General features: G+C 38.0%; 1 protein-coding gene across 2 annotated transcripts in view; it reads left to right on the top strand.

The window, feature by feature from the left end:
- The first annotated feature begins 10,881 nt into the window (after positions 1-10,881).
- Positions 10,882-24,155, top strand: part of LOC140232415 (DCN1-like protein 3) — a 50,546-nt gene continuing 37,272 nt past the window's right edge. The window contains exon 1 of one of the 2 annotated variants that reach the window (XM_072312546.1): positions 10,882-10,999. The gene's annotated coding sequence lies outside the window, so the exon portion shown is untranslated. Of the gene's footprint in view, positions 11,000-11,080; positions 11,301-24,155 lie in introns of those variants that run through there. The other variant, XM_072312547.1, reaches the window with a different exon arrangement.

The following is a 24,155-nucleotide window of genomic DNA, read 5'->3' as shown; positions in this document are numbered from 1 at the left end:
GGGTGACCAATCTGAGGCCCAATTTTCACTTTATCATCTTCTTTTTGAAAATGAAAGGGTCAAATTTTCACCAAACTTGGCAGGTATTTTTGCTGGCATGATTTTGTACAAGTAGGCACCATGCCCTACTTGCCCCCGAATAAGTATATCCTTGAATTACTTTAAAGCAAAAAATGTTCTTCTATGACACCAGAAATATTCTGAGGAAATGTACACTGTATAGGCACCCCTATATTTAGTGGAAGCACAATTATGACAGATTCAGAGGTGGTCCCCTTGGGACCGGGACCATATTTGGGGTCACTTTTACATTTTGATCTTCTTCTAAAAACGCATCGTTAAATTTTCTACAAACTTGGCAGGTATTATTGCCAATGTTCATTCATTCACTCATTCATTCATTCATTTATTTCCACAGGGTAAATAAAAATACATACAAACATTACAATGAGCGCAACTTACAAAAAATATATATATAGTCACCACGTCCTCCTAATGGAGGTCTCCATACCAAGGGGTTGCTAGGTCTAGTATATACCTCCTCGCCCATACAAAGCTCCCCATATTTGCCGTACGTTCTTCTTAGGTAATAGTCGGTAAGAATGCGTGGAAGGAAGACTTGTGATGCTCGGGTGAGCGCGAGACCCCCTGGTCTCTTCTGTTATGGGCAGATCTACTATTCATCATCGAATTCTTATTGTCATGGAGGAGGATGTAATGCTTTAATGACTTTTGACCGACAAAAATACGGCGAAATAATTTGTAGGAGACCAAATTTCCATACAAAATCGTTGAAGTCGAAAATGATTTCAGTGGCCTCACCAGCGCGCATATTGTTACAATGTATATCATACATTTCAGTTTACTGGGATCTTGTAGAAGTGCGAATATACAAAAGGACTGCAACAGCTGCACTAAGTCAACACATTATCCGGTAATGTACTGGAATTCCAAGACGGGGTTCTAGCTCATTGATTCTACATGTAGCGTGCTAAAAGGCGGAACAAAGAGCATTATTGATACCTGCTGGTGTTTCTATTGAGTAAAGAAACCTTACATAGATACACGCTTTCTTCAACTCTCAACACAATACGTGGAATGGAGCGAAGACGTTAATGTTCATTCTTGTTATGTCTTCCCATTCAGTGCCATTGTTCCTATTATCATACATCTAGGTACCTGTTTTTTTTTTTGTGGCGTGTTCCGAGTTATGTCTGTGTGTATTTGAATTATATCGTCGGTGATACTATGGAGTTGTCACAATTAACTCACTGGTGATACGTTTGTAAGCCACCAACACTAACAGGCGTCTGATTATACCAGAATATTACCCGGGTAACCATTGAACACTTTGAGTAAACTGCAATTAAAAAGTCATATATTCATTTAGAAGTAAAGCTCCTAATACTGAAGCATCGAATACAGTAGGTCCTACTAATTATATGTAACCTAGGTATACTAATTAGCATTCTATTTTGTAAATATATGAATGCAATATAATAACTGTTAATACAAAATTCGGTACTGCGCATTTCGCTAGATTTTGTCTTTCTTAGTCCAGTTTGTTTTAAACGGACGAAGTAAAAAAAAAAATACTATTTACAGTCTTGAACTCCAACTCAGTGCTAAATTGACACCAAATATTAAAACCAATAAACCTGATATAGCTACTGTCTTCCGTAATGATAGTTTCGGTTGTTGTTTTTTCACATTTTGCGGTTCGAACTTCAAAAACACGAATAAGCAAACACACAACACACACACACACACACACACACACACACACACAATGATGAGTTTGAAGTCAGCGTCAATGACAACAACTCCACCAAAACAGTTGTAAGTTACATTGTTTAACAGGATCTCATCACAGAAGTTACTTGCCTATATCAATTCTCTTCATTTCTCCTCTAATCTACAGCACATTTCTGTATCGTTTAGTCCTATAGTTATGATATAGTGAATTCTGTTGTTTTCGTGCATGCTTGCTGTGTACTGTGATGACGCGCAATTCCTTTCTTCATTTTATGAGTCTTGAATATATTTTACATCATGTTTCAGCTATTGTTTTCGTTGTCACTCTCACCCGCCATGACGAGATAAACATGCCAACTGTATGACAACAATGAAATCGAACGAAGTAATATTAAGTGACAGTATTATGACTATGTTTATGCCTGGCATTTTGCAGATTCGTTGAAATTTTGCATGTCGGATCTCAATATGATTATCTCTCTATAATTCCCGACGAGACTACACATTCTATGAGCCAGAGGTTTTCTCGAAAAACTTTCCGCACAAAATACATTGTATTTGTAAAGATTTTTTAGTTTACTACTCGGATTTCACTCTGGATCTAATCGGATGACAACCCGCTCGTCGTCAAGGGAAGCCTGACGAGGCCTAGGTCATGCACGATGACCCTTTTCTTTCTTTCCTCGCTTTTTGGAAGAGGAGTAAAAATAGATTTTCCTCCATTTTCTGTTTGATCGGAGAGGAAAGTCAATATTCCGAGCTGCATTCAGCCATCACGAATTCGATTCTGGTATGAAATTCAAGGAGAGTCCAGTACCCGTCCGTGTACAGCCAGACAATTTGGTGCCACACTGCCACTGTGACAGATCAGAGCGCAAGACCCGTCACTTGAATAATATACCACTATAATGATACGAGTCCAAAACTAAGGTCTTTCTAGATTGGGGATGTTATTTCGTGCCTGGAAGTATTTACTCCCTTTAAAATAGTTAGAAATTAAAAGCTATCAGGAATTGCTTCGCTGGTGTACATTGTATATTGAAAGTTTATGAAAATCTAACAGGGAAGAGTCGTCACAAAAATCCTTATAGACTTACAGAGATTAGACGAAGCGATAAGAGCGACTCGTCAGACACAGTAATCACTGCATACCAACAACATTGATGATAGCAACTGATTGACAAATTGCGCTACATCGACGTAAATAAGCACTGAATTGATCAGTGGTTTAGAAGTAGCCATGATAAATATCAGGATGTCTTAGGTTCGAATCCTGCTCGAGTATGTACGCCCATGATTTTTTATCATGGCTACTACTAAAAACACTGATCAATTCATACGTCGATGTAGGGCAATTTGTTAATCAGTTGCAATGAAAACATCTCGACGGAAGAATTTCATGAATTTGAATAACATTGATGATGGTGATGACGATGATGATGATGATGATAAAATATGACATGAAGAAGGAGATGAAGAAGAAGAAACGTACAAAATAATGACAACCATGAAATAACAATACCTGTGGACACAACCAGTTCAGTGTTAACCAAATTACATATAGAAACATACCGACAAAGTCAGTTAAAATAAAGAAGCACGCACACATACAACCACACGTATGCACAAACACACACACCGGTAATGGAGAGACAGACAGACAGAGACAGATGTATTCATAATATTATTGTCTCTTTGTTTAACCAAACGACATTTGAAAACGAGCACTGGGTGATACAGCTATGAAGATCGAGCTCTTTGGTATCTCTCTTCAAGTATACTTACACTGTAAAAACATCGGTGTTAGATTTAACACCACGGGTGTTAAATCTAACACCGATCAAACTTCAATAAAGGACCACACCCACAGGTGTTAAAAATGCACTGTGATGGTGTTGAAAAGTGTTCACCTGACACTTCGTGGTGTTAATTTGACACTGTACCTGGTGTTATTTTGACACTGTACTGGTGTTAATTCAAAAATGACACCACATGGTGTTGATTTGATATTTGTTGGTGTTAATATCAATGGTTTAACACCCGTCCAGCTTCAATAAGAGACCACACCAGCTGGTGTTACTTTGGTGTAAATTTATTTTCACATTTTTTCAAAAATCTAGTATTTTAGTGTAAAATTCTTGATTGTCTTGTTTAAATCAAAAATCAACAAGAAGTGCAGTTACTAAGAAACTCTTCAAAAAACAGTTTAGAATTTGGAAATGACACCCGGAGGTGTTAATTTAACACCATAAATGAGCACCGAAAATTTAACACCAGCTCGGTGTTCACCATTTAACACCGGACTTTTTGCAGTGTACAGTTCACAACATCATTGCCCTCCTCTTATAGTAATGCAAACACTGGCACCGTTTGGGAAATACAAAAGTAGTATGCTGTCTTCACTTGATACAAACATGTTTCGTCAGTATACACACAGTGGTTCACAAATATTCACGTTTTCATTCATTTAGACTTCATGTCTGTGTTAATTCGCGTTGAATTCGCATTCTGATCAGAATAGTGTTAAACCGACGGGGCACTAATAAAAATTATCATACTCACCGACTTTGTCGCAGGTTCGTTATTGTGTACACTGTGAAAAATGTACTCCGTAGATATGTTATTTGCGAGTGTTTCCAAACAATTTATGGGCTCATTCGCCAGAGCTCACGGTATGTTGCACTCGCACTTGAACACAGTGAACGTTGTATATAGGGGGCATCTGCTTTTCACACAACTTGTAATCAATCGATCGAAGTCAACCGGGGAACAATGGCCAAATACACGGCAGATATTGACGTTCGGTCCCGCTTTCTCGAGAACGGTGAAAGAAAATGTGAGCGTAGTCGAAGTGATGCGGCTTTCATCGCTGGCTTCCAATTCAGTGGGCTGGGGAGGATCTCCTTTTGTTCGCTGCTGAGACCATTACGTAATGACCCCGTTCTTCGTTGTGGCGTGCCGTGTCATCCGTTAGGACTTTTTGTGTACAATTTGTCCCATAGTCGATATCGCGTTTATTGATTTTCGAGTATGCACTCCAGAAAAAAAAAAAAAAAATTGGAGACAACGTGGTATATGCAGCCTGCTGTCTCTACGAGTATAGACAGATCATGATCTGTGTACCCTCCGGCATTTTAGTTACTTTTTAAGAAACAATGTACGGTTTGTTTTGCAGCCCCATGGCTTTGCTTCCTCAATTTAACAAAAATGTGTCGGGGCACAAACACCCCATTATTATTGTTAACCACGAAGACACGGGCAATATGAACAATTTACATTCTTTTCAGTTCAGGCTATAGAAAATGGAATTAAAAAAAAATGTATAATCTTATATATTAACGACTTTTTAGAACACTACCGAAATAAAAATGTAGAGTTGTCGGATCGAATCCAATGAGATACAACCAACCAAGTTTTTAGGTGACGTTTCATACACTAAGCGGGGCTGTACATTAAAGGGACTGTACAGTACTGGTTGAGGTGGGGATTCAGGTTTATAACATTCCTAAGAGAGATAATGAGAAACCTCTTATGAAATATGAAAGAGCATGTAATTTTAAAAAGGATTCAACGTCTATTTGATGAAAATTGGTTTTCAAATGGCTGAGATATCAAAAAAAAAAGTGATGATAATAAAAGGCGACAGGCCACGCCTTTTATTAGGATCTCTTTTTTTCAACTTGCTTTTGGATATCTCATCCATTTCAAAACCGATTTTCATCAAATAAACTTTTGATACCCCTTAGAATTGCATGCTCTTTGACATCTCATGTATAGAGTGGTTTTTGACTATCTCGCAAAACGTTAAAAGCTAAATCCTCACCTCAACCAGAACTGTATTTCATCCGTGTGTATATATGTTTACACCATTCTCAATGCCATGGTTACGCTTCTTCTTTTAAGGGAGGAGAGGAGCATTGATGCAAATCAACGATATAGAGGAATACAGGTCATTTTTTTAGAGTGGCATTCCATTGGTTCATACCGCGGTTATACATGAACAGTACTTGCTTTCCGCAAATTCAACTTTATATCTTTCTCGTATGGAAAACGTGGAGTCAATGTTACATAATACATAATCGCTAAAAATGACAATTTATTAATGTCAATCATTACAAAATGAATACCAGTGAAGTATCATATCATGTGAGCTGCTATGAAAATATGCCATGTAATTGAATTGCCGCGAAAGCCATTTTTGATGTACGTATAAAGTGTGTTGAGAGAAGTTGGTATTTGTAAAAGACAGTAAATTAACAGCTGCACATTTCCGAGTGTGTACATTGTGTCCACAATGTGTTTAGAAGTCATTCGGATAAATGAATCGGATTCCATCCAAGTGCTCAGTGGAAATATCGGTACACAGAAACAACTATCCTACCTCTCTCTCTCTCTCCAGCAACTTATATCGCGCGAATATGACACAGAAGATTTCCCGCAGGTTTTTGTTTTGTTTGCTTGCTTGCTTTTGGTAATATTGAAGTAGCCCAGTCGTTTTTATACATGCTGACTTTGATCTTTTGTTTGGTGATTGTCAAAAACCGAGACTTACTGTCTATCCACATGAAGGTTACGGTCGTCTGGGCGACGAATAATTTGCTTATTGCACGCTTTGTCTCTCCGAGAAAGATTTAATTGCAGAATGTATGAACGTGATGTAATCATTACAAACCCATATCACAATGGCAAAAGAAGTCACCTTTAATTTTTCATATCATATTGTTAACGAGTTAATCCACGCTCTTTATCTCTTTGAAACAAAGACAACGGGAGTTATGCTCTATTGAGTAGCTGTGGTAACTCCTGCCCACGCAACAATGAACACCTACAGTATCATAATCCTAATTATCCTAAACGCATCACACGTGAGTGTACTAGTAAATGCGGAGCATACGTATACGTCACCCTTTGTCTAAACCTGTATGGGCCATGCATTTCGTGGACAGTGGAGGCTTTTTTGTTTTTGACGGACCACGTGAAGCTGTTGTGCTCGGTAGTGATTGACTCAAGCTGAAAAGAGAAAGGAAAAAAAAAGTATCGATTCGCCGTGCCTGAGTGACGTCGTGACCTTGCTGAATTAATAACATGGTAAGGATTCGAAGAATGAATCAAAACATCTCTATGGAACATGTCCCTCTCGATTTGACGCCCATATACCATCAGTTAGAGTAGGGGGTCTATTGTTTGTTTGCGTTGTAGCATGGGTGGTAAGGTAGTTGGAGAATGACGACCCAAGGTGATTGAGCAAAAGGAAAATCAGGTTAATGATGTAGTTAGGGAAACGGAGGGAGAGATAAAGAGGGAGCGCGAGCTGACAGACAAACATACAAGAACAGACAGGCAGACAGCAAGCCTTTCCACTCATACCGCAACGTAGATGTTGATATTGATAATCTAGTGCTTTGCTTCTTCTTCATTCTTCTTCTTCTTCTTCTTCTTCCTCTTCTTCTTCTTCCTCTTCTTCTTCTTCTCCTTCTCCTTCTCCTTCTTCTTCTTTTTCTTCTTCTTTTTCTTCTTCTTTTTCTTCTTCTTCTTCTCCTTCTTCATAATTCTTCGTATCTTCTTTTTCTTCGTCTTCTTCAGATGTAGCTTTTGATTGACTATCGTCTATTATTCAGTCTCGCTTGATGTTCCTTAGCAACGGTTCAGTGGCACGAATAGCAAAAAAAAAAAAAAAAGTCCATTCCATTCCAAACAGTTATTGATTTCCACAGCAAGTTACTTGTAGCAGCTGTATATCACTACAAAATATTACTGCCATAATGTCACATAATGTGTAAACAGTCTAAACCACTTCCAATGTTGCAGGCTCTAAACTTCCATAATGTTGCAGGCTATAGAGGGCGCTATTAATTTTAAGCATGACTGAGCTGGTTGATTCATTCTACGTGTATTTCGTTTGTGCACTGTTTTTAATGTGATAGGGCCTAAAGATTCATGACTGCTTGGGTGGAATTCATAAGTCAAAGCTGCTTATTGATAAATTGTTTTCTTACATGACGTTGATAATGCGAACTAATGTAAATTAGATGTCTTTATTATGTAGATAACTGACTGGCCTTAAAAGAATGAAAAGAAAAAGAAAATAACACCGATATACTTTCACAAGATGCTGAGGATCAAGCATACTTTTTTTTTATTTTTTAGAAAGGAGTTTGCATCTTCTTTATAGGCAATGAGAATGTATCGATGTAAGTGAAAATTCTTCTCGTTCAAATTCTCAACGCACTTCCCCTAAAGGCCTCTTTGATGTTCTTGTTTTCATTTCATTTGTTTTCGTTTATATTCCACTGCAACAGCAAAGGAACTAATATGGACTTAAAAATGATTAGTGCTAAATTCATCGAGAATAGACTATGAAGAAAAGCCGAAATTGTTCATTTATCCAACTGATTATTATACACAGCAACAAAATCATTACTCAGCCAAACAAAATATTGCGAGCTGAGGATGCAAACAATGTAGACACAGTTGAATTTCTCTGCTGATGAAAAAGCACAACAACAACATACAATAAGAACGAAGTTCTGATAGACACGACAAGATAAAACACAGAATCTGAAGAAAAAAAAAGAGACAATAATCAGAATAGGATACTGATTGTTTACACCATTTCCAGAAATTTGTTCAAATTTGTTTAAAGGTTAACATTCCCTCTTTGGTTTTATTTTCCATGCCTTCTGAATGAGCTTGTTAAAGTACTCTTTATGAATTCCTTAAAAAAGAATGTAATTTGTGAAATGTTATGATACATGATTGTTAACATCGTTGTACTATTGTACAGAGACAGTGACACTTGGAATTATCCAAAACTTTAGACGGACATCTTCTAAAAGTAATGTCCATGACTCCCTAATCACCAAATATCCGTAGAAAGTTGAGGGAAGTATTCCCTTAAGAATCCTTTTCCCGGACTCTTCTTAATCTAGGCTCAACTTTGCGCCTTCACCAGTGTCACACTGGGAACACCCTAACAGGTGCAACTTTGCACCTTTCATGCCAGAAACGTGCAAAGTTGCACCTTGAAAGGTGCTCTCAATAGTATTTGACATGGTCTGAAAAGGTGCCCCCTAGTTTTTAGCTCTGACGAAGAAAAAGAAAGAAAAATATCTAGGAGAGAAATAACTGAAGAGTTGGAATTAATCAAAACTTCAAAGTAAGATCATAGTCAAATAGAGAAATGGAATATCTTAAAATGATACCGCACTCGTTATACAACATGAAATATTTGCGAAAATGCCGCCAGATTATTTTCTCTCATAAATATTTTGTATTGTTTATTTTATCTATTTCTTATGTCTCAAATGTTGATAAAATGATATATCTGCTTTTGCATTTCAACCCTTCAGTTATGAAATCTATAAATCTATTTTTAAAGCTGATTATGCGTACACTATGTGTTAACTGTACTTCATGAAGAGGATAAGAGGTGAGGGTGAGCCTCTGGCATTCATTTCTAATCACAGAACTCTAGTTCACAGTGTGTTTCCAACAGACTGTAGACTGGCAAAGAGTGGAGGGGAATAGTTACTTACCGTCATCTTACAACTAGTCTGATGGCGTGTTAGAGACGCGTGAAACTGAAATTTAGGTCAAAACATTGTTTTCTTTTGACCGAAAGATCTGTCTATATCTCATAACTTCCAATAAGATCGATCACATGTCCTAACATTCCTGCACGGCCGGTACCATGATTTCAAAAGTGTGGGGAGGGGGCAATTTATATTTCTAGTGCCATTTCCGAGATTCATCAACTACACTTCCGAGTTGTTGTTTTTTTTTCAGCTGACAAATACGACTCTTGCAATCGGCGAAACTTTAACCACATTCTGTCCCTCTCTCTCTCTCTCTCTCTCTCTCTTTTGGGTGCCACTTCAGAGGTAACAAAGTGGGGGGGGGGGGCAAGTGGTTACACCCCTATGTGTATATATCCCATGTATTCCTATGTATTGTGAAAGAAGAAGGGGGGGGGGCAGAGGGTGAGCCCCACACGTCGGCCCCCGTTTAGTTCCGCCGGCCCTGTCGTGTTCTTACTTTCGTCATTATAGCTGCAGTGTTTCCCGTTTATCTGAGTTTTCATTTACTGCCTTCCACTTTCTATGTTAAAGGACAAGTTCATACACCTTCACTTCTACACGTGTATTGAGAAAATGCAGCAATATCATGCGTGAAAGTTTGAGGAAAATCAGAAAATCCGTTTAGATTATGAATTTTTGAAGTTCTGTATATAGTTCTGTAAGTTCTACCGTTTAGAAGTTATGAATCTTTGAAGTTCTGAAGTTTTGAGGTTTTGAAGTTCTGAAGTTCTGTAAGTTCTGCCGCCATCACTTGATGAGAAAACTACTACAGCTTGTGATAATATCATGCATGTGTAGAACAGAAGTATACAGAAAATTCAACATACTTTCACTTTTCGTGCATGAAAAAAGAGGGGGAATAATACGTCATTGCAGTAACAAGGTGAAGGAATGTGCATTTAAAAAAAAATCAGATACATTTTGATTATTTTCTTGGATATTCAGCAGTTTCAATCCCAAATGTTTCAAGTTGATAAAAATTGATGTATCGGCTTTCGCAATTAAACTCTTCATAAAATTATGATACGTAGGCCTATAGGACCTATATGTGATAAATTCTCTTTATATACAGGTATGATACACTGGCGCTCGGTTTATACTTTTAAAGTTTTCAACATAGTGAGCAAAATCAAGATTAGGGCCTACAGGCTACACTGCCTATCCCCAGTATGCCTACATGCGTTTCATGCTCTGCCAGTTGCGAAATGTGCTGCCTAACTGACGAATGCGCTCACTTCCGTGATAACGCCTTATTACCTACATTCATCTTCGTTCGGAATTTGGTCATCGTTATTTTTCACTTGTCATCTCATCTTCTTTAATTATGAACTTCATTTCACCACTTATTTATCAGCATAATCGTATTTTTTACCTTGTATCCGACCCTCGCGACCCGGGTACTCATTGCCTGTCACGTGATTTAAACGTCACTTAACTTCCTGTATGTGTACATGTATGCACGCCAGCGATATGATGCACGCGAATCATACACACGATTCGATCGTGGCACGTAACTGCCTCACCGCGGTCGGTACGGGTCGGGCGCAACAAAAGTTGGTAGTAATGTATGGGGAATTGTTCTGAGCAATGCAGTTGCCATCGAGACACTGTGGAGAGCCACTAAAGTAAGATATTGTGGAAATTTTCGAATTGACTGTCATGAAAGGGTGAGTAACTTGTGTTTGAGCAGTGTGTGGTATGTCAAATGAATATCGTGTGTACAATTGTTTCGAATGGTAACAGAAAACGTCTGTTGATTGTGATGGAAATCACTCGCCGGATCGCCTTCATTCATTCGGGTGTAGCGTTTGACCCCTGTGCTGCCATACGTTCATTGTTCGCGATCGTGCCGAATCGTCTGGCTGCATAGTCGGTGACCTGTACGCTAAACGCGCTTGGGCATGGTGCTGCTTGTCGTTCCTGGAACGAATCGTGGTGATTATATATTCTCAGTAGGCCCTACTGGAGGTAATGAAATTGCAGCATTGTATGGTTGTGCTTAGGTTAAATCATTAGCATTGATCTCAGATCGACCAAAACCTTCAAAGTTCAATACTGTTCAGTGTTACTGTTACTGTTAGAAACTCGGTCTGGCCTGGCCCGAGTCAAACTTGACCCACTTGCATTTTTTCCCCCTTCTTCATCATCATGGTAGCTTTATCTTTACAGGATCCTGGTTTTAGTCTGCGACCATGCTGGACAATAATTGTTATTTGTTGCATTTGTTGATGACAATCTGGTGCTGCTGAGGGTTAGGCCTACTACTCTGTGTAGTCCTGAGCTGAAGAGGCATGAAGAAATGGATAATTGGCTCTTCTCGTAAATGCTTTTGTGGTCGTTTACTTTAAATAAATTTATGACTTAGGCCTACATCAATGTTACATGAACTGGAAATGTATGGACTTTGAAAGACCTGGGGGCGTTTCATGAAGGAACTTGTCGGATAAAATATCTGACAATTCAATTATATCCGACAAGTTTTGAGAAATTCTTTAGTCTGATTGGCTGATTTCTCTGAACTTGTCGGATATACAATTGACTTGTCAGATATTTTATCTGACAAGTTCCTTCATGAAATGCCCCCGGGGGGGGGGGGGGGGGGGGGGGGGGGGCATTGAAGCATTTTGTCCGACAAAGTTGTCGGAGAAATTTGCTCTCAGCGAATCTGATGCAAGGATTTCAGTAGCTTGTAACAGTTTGTCAGAAAAATATTCGACCAAAATGCTTCATGAAATGCCCCCCTGGGGGGCGTTTCATCAACGAGTTCGTCGGAGGTTTTCACCGACGAATTTGCTATCAGCCAATCAGACGCAAGGATTTACACTGACAACTGTTAAAAGCTAATAAAATCCTTGGTCTGATTGGCTGATAGCAAATTTGTCGGTGAAATCTCCGACGAACTCGTTGATGAAACGCCCCCCTGATTAGTATCTTTTTAGGTAGAATGAGTGCTTTCTAAGAGTCTCTCTATTATTATTCACATTGCAAACTTTATTTAATATTATTAATCTGAGGAGACATGATTGGCCCGATTGAATTAATCTTCATTCGTTGAGCATCACAGAATATTCGACAAAGAATCTTGTTTGGGGGCCTTGAAGGTTCTAAGATGATTGCAGAAGGAAGAGGTTTTAATAAAACATGAATGCGTGTGACAATAATACGAACAAAATAGTATGCATCATGACAATGTGACATTGGTTATAAAACAAAGCTGTTAAATGAAGAAGGGGTTTATAGTGAGAAGGCAATTCCCAATGGGCTTTCTTTTAATAACCCCAAGACAGTGTCTTTTCTTTCTGTAAACTATAATTGACACATATTAGCACACACACTACAGAAGCACACTGTAACAACGCAAGCTGCCATTGACATTACCCACAAACACACCCCTGGTGAGTATATCAATTATCATATCAGTTCACTATTGAACAGAATAATTTATCGCTTTAGAATATTTTGCAAAATGACTGGAGTCAAACTCCAAGAAAATAATGACACTGGTCAATTTACTAGTGCCATTAAAAGTGTAGATTTACAAACTCAGTGTCTGCTCTGTGGGAGGGGGACTGAATGAGTAGCATCCTATTGCATTGTTGAGAAACAACATAACTTCACCAGCAATAGGCTGGCATTTATACCATACAAATTTTTACATCTACAATTGCAGCTTATACCCCATGGTAAACATGCACATGTAATCCAGACTGTTCCCACGGTCTTGAAAAGACGCTTTCTTCGTTCATCCTCTTTCCACAATTCACAACAGAGAGCCCTGTGGTTTATGTCTTCGATGCTCATGTACAGGTGATGACCCAGCTAGTGCATGTGCATATATGGATATGTTTCAAATTGCTTGAATTTCACACAATCAAAGTTTAGGGATTTCATGGCAGTTTACATCGAAACCAATATTGTGACCAAATCAACAAAAAATTATCAATATATGGACAGTAAAGGACTATTTGAGGAGCCAAAATTTACCAAGGGTGAGTTATTAATGATTAGTCGGCAGGTCCGAGCTACAGCCGTAAAACACATTTCAAAATGACTTTGCATCAACTCTACAATATACAGAAATGTATGTCTGGTTCAAATGTGTTTGCAATTGCACTTTTTTTTTGGCCATTTCAGAATCGTGTTTCTAACCCTATAGTCAAAACAGTTTTGTGTTAATAAACTGCCCAAATCTCTGTGAAGTTGTTTTAAAACCAGCAGTGAGTTGATAAATGCACCCAATGATTTTACTCAGACTGTTACTGATATTTCAATTGTGTTTTTCTAGGGAGATTTTTTATGTGATGAATGCACACAAAGCCATGTTATTATTGTTCGTGACTACAATGCAACTTGCTCTCATATCAATTGTGTAAATGTTGAGTTGCAGAGACAAAGCAAAAGATACGGTTTTAAAGGGATGATATAGTTTTTGTTTAAATGGGGATTCAAGTTTTAACTTTTTGTGAGATGATTAGAAACCACTCATATGAAATATTAAAGAGCATGTACAATTCTAAGAGGAATTAAAAGTTTATTCTGTTTTGAAATGGCTGAGAGATCCAAAAACAAAGTAAAACAGAGGTCCTAATGAAAGGTTTATCCCACTGTTATTAGAACCACTTTGTTTTGCTTACATCTCAGTCATTTCAAAACCGATTTCCATTAGGCAGTTTCCTAATTATCTCACAAAAAGTTAAAACCTGAATCTCCATCTCAACCAAAACTATACCATCCCTTTAAGGCATAGTGCCTCCTCTGCCTTTTCCTGGAAGTTGTGATGTATATCATGTGAGGGAGAGAGAGAGAACAAAACTCACAAAAACACCCATTGTCTATTGGCATGGGATCACCCTATATGGAGCTATTACTCAGCTATTTCTCATTTTTCCCCCTTTTACCTACGCGTTAACAAGCAAGTGATGATAGCATGGGAGAAAAGGGGTTGCAGTATAAAGGCTGTATTGTACATGTGTTGTATATTTTGCATATTTCAAGGCTGCAAATCAGGAATTTCACAAGTGGTTAAATTTGTAAATGTGAACCACTCACATCCAAGGATTGAAACATGAGATTTTTCTTTCTCAGGAAGCAAGCAAAGTTGTGTGCTTTGATATTCAGCTGCAAAGATGGTTTATAAATTCTTTTAAATCATTTCAAGACCAAGCAAAAGAAGCCATTGTTGATACAAGCACCATGTACGAGTACATGACAGTGCAAAGTTTGTAGTGCATTTGCACCGTGCAGCTGTGGGTCAGTGGCAGGCATCAGTGCATGCAAGTGTGCTGTATACAATGTTGTATAAGATAATTATGTTAGTTGGTAAAATGTTGATTGTGCAGGACACATTTTACATGGTGGCAGGTCTGGGTTTCATGTGCCCGCTGTGTGTAATATTGATAAAAACCATGTTTGATACAGATTGTACCTATTCACCCAGAATTGCCATTAGTGTACACTTTACCACGTCTGCGAGAAACTTTCCTTCATGAGATACATGTACAATGTTTATTTTTCTTTCCTTGTGCGGATTGAAACGGATATGCTCTACACTGGAACATTACGCAGTGTGTGAATCTCGTTTGTCAGTAGGTCCCTGCGGATTGTGTGCAAGTGATGAGATCTGCCTGCAATGTGGAGGCACTTTGTGCAGGTGTTGGTAACTACTCATGTGTGAAACACACATTGCCCTCATGTGCCAGAAGGCAATGCGTCGTCGTCGTGTTGTGAATTTCTCAAAGATGAATTTCGACCATTTTTGCAGTGTATTCAAATTCTATGCAGGCTTTGTTTACCGAAGATTGCCATAACAACCACAAAGCTTGCCGAAGGCTTGCCCCATATAGCAACAACTAATGAATACTAAAGTGAATTCCTGTTTATGAAACTTAAATGGAGGTGGCAGGTAAATAGAGTGGTTCATTGACTAGACTGTAGGAAAACAAACTTCCATGAATTTTCATACATAAAGAAAAGCTCTATTGACTCACATGAACTACAGTGTAGTTTACAATGTATAAAAAATGACTGTGAAGTATATCGCAAATTATACTACCATATGAACTTTACAAAAGCGATACATTATATTATAAATGCTTTTTTCTGAGCTTCTGTTGCTTGTCTACTGTTGATGACTTAGTTTCATCTGCCAACTTTTTTAATCTTTGCCTAATATCTTGTGCACGTTCTGACATTACACATAATGAGTTTCTGGCCTGTGCTTGCGCTCATGTACCCCTTTACCATAATTGTGAGATATTATAGCCCTTTGATACATGTATGCCCAAAGATACACACATACAGTACTAGTGCAGGTGTACTCTGTCGAAAGGTGGTGTTCAAAGTTGGCTCACCCCTTAAATCATTTATCAGCTGATTGTTTATAACCCAAGAGATCGGAGGGCTAGGGAACTCCCCAAATTATTGATTGGCGAGTGTGGCTGCTCCAAAAATAACTAATTAGTAGAGTATCAAATCAGGGGGCAAGACTGTCCCCTTGCCATTATTCTATAACCTAATTGAGGTAAGGAAAATTAGAAGGTGCTATGCTATAAATATAAATGCACAGGCAAATAGTGGAGCTTAATTACAGCTCTCTGAGTAAGTCTCATGGGAAAAATTGCCTTATTGTTTGACAGTCCAGTGGAAAAGCAAAGATTACAGTGCAAAGATATTGTTTGTACAATGTAAGCACATCAAGAATGCTATGACCAGTTGAATGTCATTGAAAGTTACTGGGTACATGTATAACATTCAGTGGGAGTGTGTGTTAATGGTCATCTTGGTTGTTGAGGTCCTGCCAAATGGGTAGTCTGAAAAAGTACTTTGTCTACAATACACTGTACAATTTGTACAAAGTAGGAATGAGCAAATTCTATACAAGTTTCATAATGTTTTGAGTTATGTTGTACCTTCCATAGGATACAATGTTGAACAGCTCAATGATATTTATGCTGAGCAAATGTTACACATGTACTTTTCTTTAAACTTTGCATGCTTTTGCACACAAAACTACCAGTACTTTATCTGAACTGGCATGTTTCAATATGAAGTACATTGTACTTGATACAATCTCTGCAAGAGTCATAGTAAATGCGCAGTGTAGAATTGAAATTTTGCACAATGATGCACTGAGCTAGAATTTGGAAACGTACGTCTGTGCTTTATTTACACACCAAAACAAACCCTAAAACCTTGTTTATCTTCCTCTGCCACTTTGCTGACACTGTATGTTGAATGCAGTATTCTGAAAGCTGTGTGTAGACCTGTACAGTACAGATGTAGGAATCTGTGCAAATCATTCCATTGTGGAAACTCAGTATACAGTACATGTAATATGTTATATTGATAAGCACACACTGTGTAGGAGCGGTAATCATATGGACATTTGAGACCGTAATCCTTGCTACTTTATAGCCGGAATCTTGTCATGATTCATGAGCCCGACTCTGGCCCTGTTTGGGAATTTCAGACACTTCCATGACTCGTCAGCAGACATGCATGGACAATGTACCTTGGTAAGGAGTCCCCTTCTGGTATATGTGAGGGCAAGCCGAAAGAGAACATTAGGTTGGCAAATGGCATTTCGCTCGCGTCCAATTTTCGCTCACCGAATACAGATCAGCTGAATAGACCACGTTATAGGGAGCGGAATCCATGGGCTCTTGAATCACAACAATACGCTGGCTTTTAAAGGCTGCGCTTGGATCTTTTAGCGGTGAGTTCATGTTGAATTCAAAACAGTCACTGTAGGCTCATTGACAGTATCTTGTTCGCTTATTTAAGCTAGGCATGAATATGAAGTTTATGCCCATACAAGTGCGATGCCAATACTTCTGAACTTCATGTGAACCGTGCAAATGACATCGTACCTCCAGAGGTATTTGATGGGAAGTAATATGAGCATTAGAGAGCAGGAGCATGATAAAGTCAGCTCCAAGTTAAAGCATGTGGAGATTAGACAGAAATAACAATTGCCACATCTTAGGGGGCACTCATGTTACTCCTCAGTGTATATTACTCTCAGCAGTACAGTCGGTGCAGTAGGCAGGTGAATGTAAAATCTCACCCACAATTTGTGCTTAGGAAAATGTGGTGTATGAAATGTGCCACATGAATAAGTTGGACAATATAATGCATCCCATTGCAATGCTGAGGATGTCGTTGCCAAACCGTGTGTGCACATAATGAAATTAATGCTGCACAGTCATTGATTTTTCCTGATTCATCGCACCTGACTGACAAGCAGAAGAGAAATAAAGAAAAAAAAATGTGTGATCATTTCTAAAAATACCTTTGGAAGTAGAAAAAAAAATGATTAATGTAAACCACACAAACACAAACTATCTCAGTTACTGTAGATAGAGAGAAGAGGTCTGAGTGGGCATAATCTCTGGTAACCTTTGTACTGCGACCCATGTACTAGTCTTACAGTCCCATATACAGGTATATCTGTGGGTAACTGGAGCAGTTCATACTGTGCATTTCTTTAAATAAAGCTTTTATTATCCAAACATGTATTTAAAGGGGAAGACTAGTAACTGATCAGTGGGAATCAGTGGAAATGCTGGGAGATGATTGTTCCAATCCTTATGGGATTCATTAAAGAGTTCAATGTAAAGCTATTGTTGTGTGAAAATTATTTGCTTCAGAATAGTCTCATATTCAAGTAATGTGCAGTTTAATGCTTCCAGGTTAGCGTCCCTGGTCAGTGACGGAGCATTAATATGCACATTACTTGAATATGAGACCGTTCTGAAGCAAATCATTGTCAAACAACAATAGATATACAATGAACTCTTGAATGAATCCCATAAGGATTGGAATAATCATCTCCCAGCATTTCCACTGATTCCCACTGATCAGTTACTAGCCTTCCCCTTTAAGAATAAAAAAAAACCTGTATCGCTCTTTGTCAGTATGAATATTATTAGTGGTATTGTCCATAAAAGGAAAATTCCACAAAATTTCATTTTCCATGAAAAGTACACATTCCATCGACAAACATGTATTTAAGAAAAAAAAAACCTGTATCGCTCTTTGTCAGTATGAATATTATTAGTGGTATTGTCCATAAAAGGAAAATTCCACAAAATTTCATTTTCCATGAAAAGTACACATTCCATCGACTTTGGTACTGACATATGTTTATGTAAAGGGTAATATAATTCCCCCTGCTTTCTGAAAGGGGTACATTATGTAAGGTCAAGTGCTCTTCAGTATATTGCTAGAATAGTGAAAACATGTTGATTTTTTTTTTCTATATGTTGTGCATAATGACATCATGTTAACTTATTTCATGATTTATATTCTTCATTTATGCACCTCTATCTTTATGTATGTCCGAAAACAAATTTTATGTATATTTTATACATGACAATAAATTATCTTGAATCTTGAATCTTGAATCTTGAATGAACTGTTGTTAGGTAGTCTCCTTTATCCAGTGATGACGACACCGAAACTTCTGAAATTCACAACTTTTGAATTGATTATGTAAGTCTGATTCACCTCAAACTTTCACTGATGTGTTGTACTAATATTGCTGCCTTCAACCAATCCACATTTATCTTTGGATTTCGGTTGCCTTTTAAGATTTACGCATATCCAACAGTATCTTTAAGGAAAGTTTTTCATATGGTAATGTTATCAAAGTTGGCAGGATGGTTTTGTGTGTGTGCTTTGAGGGATTTTGGTGTGTTGACATGACCTTCTGCGGTTCACTCATTAGAAAACACAATGGGTTACTTTCTATTCTTTCTTCCTGCTCTTTGCTCTTTGTTGCACCTCTCTGAAGTCACAAGTGGACAGAAAAAAGGCAGACAACTGTGTGACGTATCCCTGTGGTATGAGTCATTATATAAACAGCCTTGTTAGCAGCATACACAACTCTGTACAGTCTGGATGGGAGACAAAGAGACAAAAACAAAAGTTTTATGATGTTGGTTCTGTACAATGTATACTTTGGTGTGGAGTTAGTATTTTAATGCAGAAATTGCTAATGCTAGTTCAGAATTATACTATTTTATACTGGCTTGAAGAACCGTATACATTGTAAAATATCCACACTAGCACAATTTTGTGATTTGAAACCATATTTTGTAATGTCTGTTATTGTGCTTGCCGAATGTATCATTGATATCTTTACTGTAGAAGTCATGCATGGAAACCAATAGTACACTTCATTTTTTGCCCACTATCAAGAGTTTACAGCGCTGCTAGCCATTGTGAAGTACAGCATGTTGTAAGTCAATAAAAACCATGAAAGGGGGGGGGGGGTATTGGAGGAACCTTTAGGCCTTCTATTTTTTTCTCTCAAGGCAAGGCTTAATCAGATCAAAACTTGTGAATTATTGTGAACTATCCTTGAACGATGCAAACAAAGAGAAGACTTTGTGCAAATAAAACACATCATGGGAAATATTTATACAAGGGACCTAACTGGAATAACATTTACCAAACATGGTGTTGAGTGTCTTTCTTCCACAATTTCCAAGAATACTGAAACGCTGTGTTACTGACACCATGTAAAGAGTGCTCAGCGAACTTCCCCTCCAAATTTAGTACAATGTACTATTGACGTCACCTCATGCACATTCACTATAGTTTCAACCAGAACCTCTCAGGCTAGGTATATTGAACTGTGATAGTACTTCCTGTCATCTCGTCCTTTGTTGTTCATTTTCAAAATTTTCAAAACCTTTCTTCTGATTTCCCAAATATGTTTTGGAGTCTTTAATTGACAACGTATTTTATAGAAGATTTAAGTCCCTGCTTCTCTGCAAAAGTCACAAATTCTAGATAGTTTTCTCATTTTGTACAGATTCAATATGCATGTCAATAGCCAGTTCTATGTCATCATTCTCCAATCATAAACATAAAACGATTATAGGTATAAGTTGTAAAAGTGGAAATTTTCATGCATTCTGTGCAATGTGAAACTACCGCGAAAAGAAAAGTGCACAAATATGTTCGTTTGTGATTTGTAATAATGGTGTGAATCTCTTTCATTCTGGGGAATTAAAAACACATGAAATTAATTTTCTCTGGCTGAGTGCAAAAAAATTCCTCACACTACAATTTCCACTTTTACAGTCTTCTGCAATAAAATTAAGAATTGCCAATTTGAAGAGGAAAAGATGATTATAATTCTGCAGCAAAATAACGCCAGGATGTGATGGGTCAACACATTTAAATTCTGAGAGGAAGAATTTCTGTTTTTTGTGATAAGGGCACAAAGCAATATGTTGGGTGGTACATGGACAATGTATGTTCTGTATCCTAGATACCCAGAGCCTTCTTTGTATGCATTTTAAATTTCTCATGAGCGGAAGGCTTTCTGGGGAAACCAACAATGGCTTTTTATCTCGGAATGACTTCCATGGAGGCTGGTAAAGCCACAGAGCTGGTGAGTAAGTGGCCACAGGTTTTTCTTAGTGTGCAGAGCACATACCTTCCTGTGTTGGGAAAGCCTCCAATACCAGGTACTTGTAGATTACCAGTAGGCCTACTTTGTAGATCTATAATTTACAGGGCATGTAGGCACAATATACCACTTTCATTGTATAAAGTAGTGAAACTGAGAGGATTTCTTTTGTGTCAAGTCGTAGGACCACATCTCACTGATTCTTTTATTGAATGGAGCATTATTCTCTAATCATTGCAATATTATCTGTCTATGGAACATGCCTTTTTTTAATGTGTGTGTGGTGTGTGTGTGTGTGTTCTGGGGGTGTTATTAGGGTAGAGTTGGTATGGATCGGCAGATTATATAAAAATTATCACGCTATTTCTCAACTCAGAGTTGCGATAATTTTGAAATAATCGCTGGATTTCTTGTGATTTGGTGCCCAATGCTGATCACACTTTTTAGAGATATTTGTGTTCAGATATATGCAAATTTGTTTGTTTCGTTCTTCTTTTAATTTCTTTGTTTTTAATTGCTTTCCTACTGATACACATTTAAATGAAAGTTTAGATCAAGCTGCCTTCTGTGACACAGTGAGGGAGAATTGGTGTGTTTAAATTACAGTGATTATTGGGTGAATTTCAGTGTAACATGGACAATTATCTTCAGAAGGCAGGTCGTACTAAAGGTAATGAGTAATGCTAATCTGGCTATGAATGGACTGTTATGGTGTGTTGACCAGATAAGCAGCCATTTTATGCTACATTGAGGGCATTTTTGTGTGTGTGTGTGTGTGTGTGTGTTCGAAAGAGACCCGAACAACGTTTCAGAAGTGGGGGCGACAACCGTTAAATCGTAAGCCGCCTGAGGGGAGAGCAAGGAATGGCTGGCGTTGTGTTGTACTGTCAGAGCCTGACCCTACGATGCTGTCATATTCAATAGTCTGAGGTAGATGAGTCATGTCTCAGTTGTTTTTACTGGGCTGCTGTGAATGCCCCGCTCTAGGCGCTGATCACTCACTCTGCAGAGGAGGGGAAGGGATGGAGGGGGGGGGGGAGGGAGGGAGGGGGAGCGGGAGGGGAGGAGAGGTGGTAGGGAATGCTGATGGGTCAGAATGCTGATGCTCACAGCAGTAGGAGCGGTCATACCTTGCTGAGTGCATACTCATTAAACTGATTCTTTGAAAATTGATAGACATATCAGCAGCGACCAAGAAATTAGCATCGATAGTCGTAAACCTTTCTTCCGTATACCGAGAGCACAGGCAGTTCAGTACACTTAAAGATTATGTTCGAGCTGGAATTGGGGTGTACTGTACATGTAGGCCTATGTGCAAGGCATGAGAAACCACATACCTTGTCACAGGCTTTTTGAAAGATAATTCCTTGCAATGAAGTCAGCAAGCTGACTAATCAGTTACCAACAGATTCATCAATTAACTCTCTTCTGACTTGTGAACATTTGTTTCCCCATCATGAGAAGGATAATGATGATGATGATGATGATGATGATGATCAGTGTTGAAAGAATCAGTGAGGCATAATATTGAGAAGAAAAAAAAAGCTAAATTATACTATTGAAGTGCAATTTCAGACCAAGTTCAAAATAGATTCTATGAATGCATTGAAATCAGATGCACAGAATGGTACAAGTATCATTAGAATTGCACATATTAAGACGTATTAAAGAAAGTTGATGAATTCCAAACTTTTTGAGGTTTTTACTATTATGTTGGTATTAGTCGAAACCACAATGCAGATTATGGTAATAGCTGAGATAATGATTTCATGAACTCATAACTCACCCATTTGAATAGATTGTGCAACGAAAATTTATACAGGTCATGTTTGGGTTGCAAGCAACTACAGTTTTAGTGTAGGCCTACATCCTTTACCCCCATCAAAAGTCATAATTAAAGGGACTGTACAGTACTGATTGAGGTGAGGATTTAGCTTTTAACTTTTTGCGAGATGTTCAGAAACCACTCAAAGGGCGTGCAATTCTAAGGGGTATCAAAAGTTTATTTGATGAAAATTGGTTTTGAAATGGCTGAGAGCTGAGATATCCAAAAACAAGGTGAAACAAAGAGATCCTAATAAAAGGCGTGGCCTGTCGCCTTTTATTATTATCACTTTTTTGGATATCTCAGCCATTTGCAAACCAATTTTCATCAAATAAATGTTGAATCCTTCTTAAAATTGGTGGATGCTCTTTCCCTATTTCATAAGAGGTTTCTCATTATCTCACTTAGAAATGTTATAAACCTGAATCCCCACCTCAACCAGCACTGTACAGTCCCTTAAACTCGGAGGTTATTGCAACAGAACATTTTAATTATATATTTCATGTGAAGGCCATTGTATTTTTAGGATGTCCATCCATCTGTCTGTCAGCCCCAAGTACTGTATCATAATGAATTTTGATTGTCTTACCCATTTATACCACTTGAGGAGTTGATAATTAGATTTTGGCAAAATTCCTCAAGGATGCCAGACTTAGGCTGAAAATATATTTTTTAGCTGTAATTTCATCTGAGAATGTCTTGTGATGGTATACTTTGGTAGGCAGGGTATCATTTATCTGGGAATATCCGTTAATAATATTCCTGGGTAAGACTCAGTGATCAACAATCACAGGCCTAAAATGACAGGCTAAAATTGAAAGTGAAGGTCAAAGGTATAATACATAAGGTCAAAGGTATTCATGGGATGTTGACATTTGCTAAACCAGATTTCCAAACTTGAGCATTGTTATTATTTTTAGCCCACAGATTTTGTTAGAATTCACTTCTGCTTTAAAGGCAAGGCTATACCAGTGATATGTGCATTAAACATGATTTCTCAAATAAGGTAATCATGTCTGTCAAAAGACATTCCACATTTAGATGATAATTGAATTTAATTGAGTGAACTGATTTTAATTGAGTAGGTGTGCTGACTTCCATCTCATGTAATTTTAATCTGAAGTCAGCTTATGTATTGCGATTGTGATAGAAAATACAGAATCTCATCCCCCCCCCCCCCCCAAAAAAAAAAAAAAAAAAAAAAAAAGAAGAGAGATGATCATGATGAGGAACACATTGAGGAGAGGGAGAAATTATTGTTATAACATCTCAGTGTAACAGCAAAAAATTGGCAGAGGAAGCTGGGTGAAGTTCGTAAAAATTGATTTTGATGTTCCTGGATAATCAGCAATATACATTGTAGGTAGCATAGTGCATGAATATTGCCCAGTAATATCCATGCATTCAAGACTGCTCAGTATGTGCTCCAAGTTTATGATAGGAATGAATCTGGACAGAATGTGCTGGGACATATCATATGGCCCAAATTGATTAGAGATGGGAAATCAGGTAGAACCTGTCTTGGAGCCACAAAACGTATCAAAAGACCAAAGAATTATATAAATATAGAGCATAT

The sequence above is a fragment of the Diadema setosum genome, chromosome 8, assembly GCF_964275005.1.
Source record: "Diadema setosum chromosome 8, eeDiaSeto1, whole genome shotgun sequence".
Taxonomy (NCBI): Eukaryota; Metazoa; Echinodermata; class Echinoidea; order Diadematoida; family Diadematidae; genus Diadema; species Diadema setosum.
Note: the sequence above shows the minus strand (reverse complement) of the source record. Positions and strands in the feature narration are given on the sequence as shown.